This window comes from Arvicola amphibius, chromosome 11 (assembly GCF_903992535.2).
Source record: "Arvicola amphibius chromosome 11, mArvAmp1.2, whole genome shotgun sequence".
Classification (NCBI taxonomy): Eukaryota; Metazoa; Chordata; class Mammalia; order Rodentia; family Cricetidae; genus Arvicola; species Arvicola amphibius.
In genome coordinates, this window is record NC_052057.2 from 25,891,768 (window position 1) to 25,899,338 (window position 7,571).

Sequence of the window (7,571 nt, forward strand, 5' to 3'; positions counted from 1 at the left end):
CTCATAAGGACCCAAAATCCCAGCTCCTCGACTCACAGCTCCAGAACCAGTATTTGGTCTGATTCATCACTGCTGTGTCCGTTTTTGTGTGCCCACATACCTGACATCAGGAACTGCTCCACCCTCCGTCATGAGCCCCTTGCCCTGTTTGTATCACATGATATACCCCGCCGACGAGAGCTGATACCCAGGCTGGACTGGGCTGTTTTTCCTGAGAATCTAGAGTTGGCACCTGAGGTGACAATAGCAGATGGGACCAAAATGACCCAACTGGAGGAGTAGCTTGGTCAGAGTAATTCTGGTTCCACTGAGATCAGATAAGAAGAATCCGGCTGCGTCTTCCACTCTTCCCCATCACATGGTCAAGAGATAGTCATCAGAGAGATTAGGGACACTACCTCACCCGACCTCACCTCCGATGAAAACCTGTCAGACTTGCTGGACATAAACATTACCTGAGACCAGAGAGTCCTGACCTGGCTGACTGTTTTTTTTTTTTTTTTTTTTTTTCTTTTTGGTTTTTCGAGACAGGGTTTCTTTGTAGCTTTGGAGCCTGTTCTGGAACTAGCTCTTGTAGACCAGGCTGGCCTCGAACTCACAGAGATCTGCCTGTCTCTGCCTCTCGAGTGCTGGGATTAAAGGTGTGCACCACCACCGCCCAGCACTGACATCATTTCGTACACTGCTGTTCTAGCATGACCTCCAGCACCCAAGTGGTGCTTCCCCTAGGCCTCGTGCTCTTTTAAGTGTTTCACTTGATTTAATTATCCCAACAATACTATGAGTCATCCATGTACCATCATCCACAATGTGTAGTAGAAAAGCAAGGCACAGAGGGGTTATACAACACACCGAAAGTCACACAGTACGTGGGAGAGCTTGGTTTGAACCCCGAAGACACTGGCTGCAGAATCTAGGTTCTTAACCCTCACAAAGTGCCTTTCCAAGGTATTGCACCATGCATTAACTCCCAAAGTATTGCTCTGTGCATTAGATTCCATTTTTCAAAAGTCTCAACTGCTTGGAGTCAAAATGGTCTTTAGCACAGTCAAACCATGCTATAGAGATTTGCATTGGTATGGATCTTGGTTTATTGATACAAATTTAAGGTCAATTTAGTTATATGTATATTTCTGCTCTTTTTTAATTTATTTTTTCTAAAAATATGGAACGCTTCACAAATTTGCGTGTCATCCTTGCGCAGGGGCCATGCTAATATTCTCTGTATCGTTCCAATTTTAGTATATGTGCTGCTGAAGTGAGCACATATTCCTGCTCTTGATTAAGATATTGTGATTGTGCAGCTCATTAAAAAATGTAATGTATATAAAGCAAAGAAAACCAGCCTACAAACCACAATCTCAGAGAACTTAGACAACAATGAGGATACTAAGAGAGACTTACATAGATCTAATCTACATGGGAAGTAGAAAGTAGAAAAAGATAAGATCTCCTGAGTAAATTGGGAGCATGGGGACCTTGGGAGAGGATTGAAGGGGTGAGGGGAGAACAGAGAGGGGAGCAGATAAAAATGTAGAGCTCAATAAAAATCAATAAAAAAATACAAAACAAAAAAACATAAAGAAAGTAATGTATAATTTAAAATATAGGTTAATAGATAGTCATCTATAATAGTCAAGATTGTAGTCATGTTAGTTAGATTTTCTAGATATACAGAGATATATTTCAGTTAGTTAGGTATTCTTCAAATCTTTCAGAGACCTTGAGAATATGGCATCTAAATATTTTAAGAACTTAAGCCTTTTCATGACAGTGAGACACATCTGTTCCTGGCAGCACCAGTCTACTTCAAGAGGAAGATGAGCATCAAAGAAGCTCCTTATGGAGTTGGTTAGCCATTTGGGTAAGAAGCTGCCCCTGCCTGGACTGCTGAACTGGACATGCAGGACCCACTAAGAAATGACTGCTGAACTCACCTAACAGTGAGAGGATCCTTCAGGGTTCCTGCTTCATGAAAGAGTCTGCCAGATATTCTGCAGGACACAGAAAAAAGTGACTGACAAACTGCCAATATAGGCAGAACTGTCTTTGAAATTTCCTGCTTCATGAAAGAATCTGCCGGATACTATGGGCCTGTAGGCTGAAGATGGATGCCCCCATGGTACAAAGGAACTTTGGGTGACTATCTAGGCAGTGAGATGTCTCTGTCAATTCTAGAGTTTTGGAAGTTGCTTACAATGTACTTCCTGTTTACTTAGGTAATATATCCTTTGGAGTCTTTGATGGAGTTGAAGAATAGATAGTTATTATTATAGCTTTCCTTAGTTATGATAAAAGATAAAGTAGATATAAATAAATATTATAACTGTAATTCTTGCTTAATAACTGCTTTGTTATATGTAATTTTACTATGTTAAAGTTAAAGCCTTCCTTTTTGTTTAAACAGAAAAGGGGAAGGTCCTTCTGTCTATGTGTTGCTTTTATTGGTTAATAAATAAAGAAACTGCTTTGGGCCTATAGCAGAGCTATAGGGGAACAGAGCTAGGTGGGGAAAACTAAACAGAATGCTGGGAGGAGGAAGGTGGAGTTAGAGAGAAGCCATGGAGCTGCCAGAGACAGACATGCTGAAACTTTCCTGGTAGGCCACAACCTCATGGTGATATACAGATTAATAGAAATGGGTTAAATCAATGTGTAAGAGTTAGTCAATAAGAAGCTAGAGCTAATGGGCCAAGCAGTGATTTAATTAATACAGTTTTTGCTATCTGGGCGGCCTGGAAGAACAACAAAACCGTGTGTTACAAGGTCCAGACAAAGTCTGAACACCGAGCTCTGACGCCACTCAACACATGCTTGTTTTCTCTCCTCCCTCTCCCCCTAGGATCCTGGAAACTACCCCTAGCTAAATGACACCCCAAATCACAGACTCCTCCCAGGGTACAGCTTTTAGCCTGTTAATTCTGGGTTCATTCATTTCCACAGTTCTGATTCAAGGAGGAAAGGTCCCCAACACAGCAGGCTCTTGGTTCTCATAGCTGGTGTGTGCTTAGGACATGCACAATCAATAACAGTGTCAATAGGCAGTGGACCAAAGGAACCATCCTGGAGGACGCAGGAAGCCCAGTGTGGAAATGCATCACTCGTGTTCCTCCCCCGCCTCCACAGCTCCTCTTATGAACACAGGGGAGAAAGTGTTAAATCCACTCAGAACTCTCTAACCCCCTTTTCAACTACTCTCTGTCCCACACAGGGCTCTGGACCAAATCAAGTCCTAATGCCTACACGGTAAGTGCCTTACCAACTGACTCCTCTACGTGATTTTTTAAAAATCTATAAATGAATTTCTTTTCTCTTTGGTATATTTTTATAGCAGAATATATTTATTATATAAAAAGTGAATTTTGTTATGATATCCTCATACATATGAGTGACGTATTTACCTCCATCCCCATTGCTTCTTCCCCTTCTGCTGGTCTTCTTCCTCTTCCCAAATTATAAACATTTGCTATTGTTTTAAATACACACGCACACACACACACACACCGAGTACACACACAATGTGCACTCATGCATTTGATCACACATGTGCACTCAAGCATTGTGCAATGGACACATGAACACACACAATGCAAAGGAACCAGAGTACACCAAATCCACAACCTCTAGGACCATTAACAAAAACAAATTAAACACATAAGATTTTAAAACCAAATTCGATTTGTTTGTTTGTGTTCTCTTGTTGGTTTTTTAGACAGGGTCTTTCTATTTAGTCCTGGCTATTCTGGAACTTGTACTGTAGACCAGGCTGACCTAGAACACACTGAGATCCCTCTGCCTCTGCCCCTCTGCCCCTCTGCCCCTCTGCCCCTCTGCCTCTGCCTCTGCCTCTGCCTCTGTCTCTGCCTCCGGAGTGCTGGGATTAAAGGTGTGTGCCTCATGTCTGGCCCACCAATTCATTTTAAAATTCATTTTAAATTCACTATTAAAACTGTCTTTCTCTATAACCCTTAGAAGCCAGTGTTTCAGAAAAGAACAAAAATGTTTGCCCCAGGGCATTTTTGTGACAGTAGAGCTGTGGACATGCAACATGCCACAATGTCACTGTAGAGGGACTTCAAATCTAGATCCAAACAACAAACTAACTGCCTGCTGGCTGAACTCTCAAAAGCTACACACCTGGAGGCACTCTGTATCACCCACACCCACCACAAGTGTCCAGGAAACGGAAAAGATGAGGCAAGGCATGCACACTTGCTGTACACTTGCTTTAGAAGTAAGAATGAGTCAGGTGTGGTAACACATGCTTGTATCCCAGATCGTGAGGCTGCGTCAGCAGGATTGTGAGTTCAAGTCCAGCTTGTGCTGCATGACAAGCCTCGGTTGAAGAAGAAAAGAAGAGAAGGAGGAGGAGGAAGAAGAAGAGGAAGAAAAGGAAGAAGAGGAAAAGGAAGGAGAAGGAGGAGGAGGAAGAGGAGAAGGAGGAGGAGGAGAAGGAGGAGGAGAAGGAGGAGAAGAAGGAGGAGGAGGAGGAGAAGGAGGAGAAGGAGGAGAAGGAGGAGGGGGAGGAGGAGGAGGAGGAGGCAAGGCTATGGTCACTAGTAACAGTCCAACCATGGTCAGTGCCGTGGCCCCTGTAGCCCCGCCTTGTCTTGAGGATCAGTCAGCTCTGTGCAGGTATGTGCCCTGTTCCGGGGCTATCCTCAAAGGCTGTTACTCTCTGTTCTCATCAGACCACATGCATTGCCAGGGCTTGACATTTCCCTCACTCTTGGTACTTCCCTCCCGCTACACACCAACAGTAAATGTTCACACTGAGGACAGTGACCATCAGCTAAAGGACCACCATAAACGGCTCTCCGCCTTCCACATGTGTGTGTTTCTATTTGGTACTTTAGGGAGGATTTTTTGTTTGTTTGTTTAAAGAAGTGTTTTCTTCTTGCTGAGACTTAGAGCTTTCCTGCCTGAGGTTTTTCTTTTAAACTCTAAATTGACCATAAGCTTTAGAATAAAAGTGTCTATATGTGGTTAATCTAGAGAATCCCTTTCTTCCTTCCTCTCTTTCTTCCCCCCTCCCCCTCCTTTTTTCCCCCTAAGTAACAGCCCTGGCTATCCTGGAACTCCCTTTGTAGATCAGGCTGGTCTCAAACTCATAGAGACTCACCAGCCTCTGTGTCCCAAGAGGATCTCTTTCTTACAATGTTTTAAGTCTACACTGGTTTACAGCTTCTAACGAACAGATTAAAATCACTTCCACCTACATTAAACCCTGTTTCATCCCTGCCAAGCAGGGAGCAGAGTTCAATCTCCATGGCGCTTTCAGACCAGCTTGTCAAACTTCTTGGATTTAATTACACAGCCTTTAAGACACAGTGCTCAGACTAGAGTAAAGCAATCACTTCAGAACTGTTCGGGTCACTGGACTGGATTTCCACTTTTTTTTTTATAGTAGATAAAAAGGGAGGTGGGTATCTACAAATGGCAACATGAAAGAATCTTTAGGATAGTCTCTGGTACCCAGCAGCAAATCGAAAGATTAGATTCTCCATTTGCCTCTTGTTTTCTTTAATCCCTGAGATACATAGCCCTTAAAACAACAACAGAATCTTCAGTTTGTTTATATGGTTTGAGATGAATCTGGTTGAGAATGGAGCGGAGAGTCTTTATAGTTCATCAATACCACGAAATCTATACAGTAAAACAATTAAGATCTTGGACTTTAGACTTTGAAAGGCTTGGGTTGCTTTCTCAGCTTGGCCACGTACATACAACGCACACACAGACTGGTGCCTCAATATCTCCATCTGTACAATTCAGCCAAGATATCTGGTTTATCAAACTCGTGATTAAATGAGCTTATGAATGCAGACAACAGAATAAAGAGCCTGGTGCATCCTTTCAAGTGCACAGTGTGCACTCAAGAAAGGACCAGCTACTCTTGCCATTGTTACCAGGCATCCGCAGCATCAGTACCATCACTGCCTCCTCCAGCAGTACCATCGTCGTCGTCACCATCGCCATCACCATCACCACCGCCGCTACCAGCAACAGCAGCAGCAGCAGAGTTCACAAACACTGAGCACTTGTTATAGTCAATGCCCCGTCAAAAACACAGGAGTGTAACGTTTTCCCTTAGAAGATTATCTGAGATTTGAGAAGCTGTCAAGTATAACGATAAATCTGCACACAATCAAGAAATAACTGGCATTATTATCACTTTAATATGGCAACGTATATTCCATAGTCATTTTTAACCACAGGAGTAATTCCGACTATCTATTTTTTTTTTTTTTTTTTGGTTTTTCGAGACAGGGTTTCCCTGTAGTTTCTAGAGCCTGTCCTGGAACTAGCTCTTGTAGACCAGGCTGGCCTCGAACTCAGAGATCCGCCTGCCTCTGCCTCCCGAGGGCTGGGATTAAAGGCGTGCGCCACCACCGCCCGGCTCCGACTATCTATTTTTAAAGCAAAGGAGTGTCCATTTGCTTAGACATTTGTTAGCTGTTGGCTCCTGTGTCTAAGTCACTTGTGTTTTAGGAACTGGCTCATGGTCACGTCAGATGAATAGGTTGAGAACCAGAAACCCTCACTTGTGCTGCTTAATTTCAGAGTTCACAGGGGCAACCCTATATCCAAATGGTAGCACTTATCACTATTAACAGTGCTTCTTATGGGACTTCCATCCACTTCTCTGGTCTTCTGTGCACAGGCTTGCTCTTTCCCTCCCACCCATGGAGTCTTGTCAGCCGGTCCTTCCGACTACCACACTGAACGGCTCATGTTTCGTGTTGTAAAATGTTCTGCACTTTCTATACAGACCGCTAAGCGGTAGAGCACAAGACAGCGCTCGCTCGCACTTCCAGCTTCGGAGGGACAGCAAGCACTTACTTCATGGCTGTTTCAGAATTTACACACGTTACAGTTCTGAAAGACCTTCCACTGTTTGGACCCACTGGCTTCCTTGAGAGAGGAACATGCGTGCTAACAGCAGAAACACTCTGTTAATTCTTGGGTTAACCGAAACACACTCTGGCTTTGGCATCATTCCCAACAGCTGGTGCTTTGGCCCCCAGATTAAGGGTCACTGCTGTGTGGGCCTCCTCACAAGGGGCACAGCCACAGACCAATTTGGAAGGAGCCACTGGAGGGCTTTGTCCTCAGCAGATCGTTTACAAGATTAGTAACAAAGAGTCATGACCTTTTCTGAAGGCTTTGGGTACTTCTAACCCTCGGGAGAGCCGGGAGTAGCAAGGCTTGTGCTGACAAGCAGAGGAAAAATGGAAACAGATTTGTTATGAACCTGAAATTAACTTACTCTAAACATTCATTTTTGTTTCCAGTTGAAATTCATTCACCAAAGCTCAGCTAATGCCAGCTTCGACAGAATCCTTCAATTCTGACCAGGCCATTCTTTTTCAAATCGTAATTCCGGAAGCAACCTCATGAGAAGTAGAGGACCCTAAATGGAGAAGCCCTGTATGTTGTGATTTTACATCCCACTTCCTAGTAGCGCCGATTTCCTACAGAGAAACTCACCACAGATACTTGTGAAGCAGGGCAAATAAAGACAAACACCATTGTCCAGGATGCTGTTTTCTAAGGAATTCCCAAGCTTT

The 7,571-nt window shown here is 43.7% G+C and overlaps 1 non-coding gene across 1 annotated transcript; it reads right to left on the minus strand.

Annotated features, from left to right (window-relative positions):
* Positions 1-1,159: 1,159 nt before the first annotated feature.
* Positions 1,160-1,266, minus strand: LOC119826971. The gene has a single exon (XR_005287526.1). It is a non-coding gene; the product is annotated as a U6 spliceosomal RNA (small nuclear RNA).
* Positions 1,267-7,571: the final 6,305 nt, after the last annotated feature.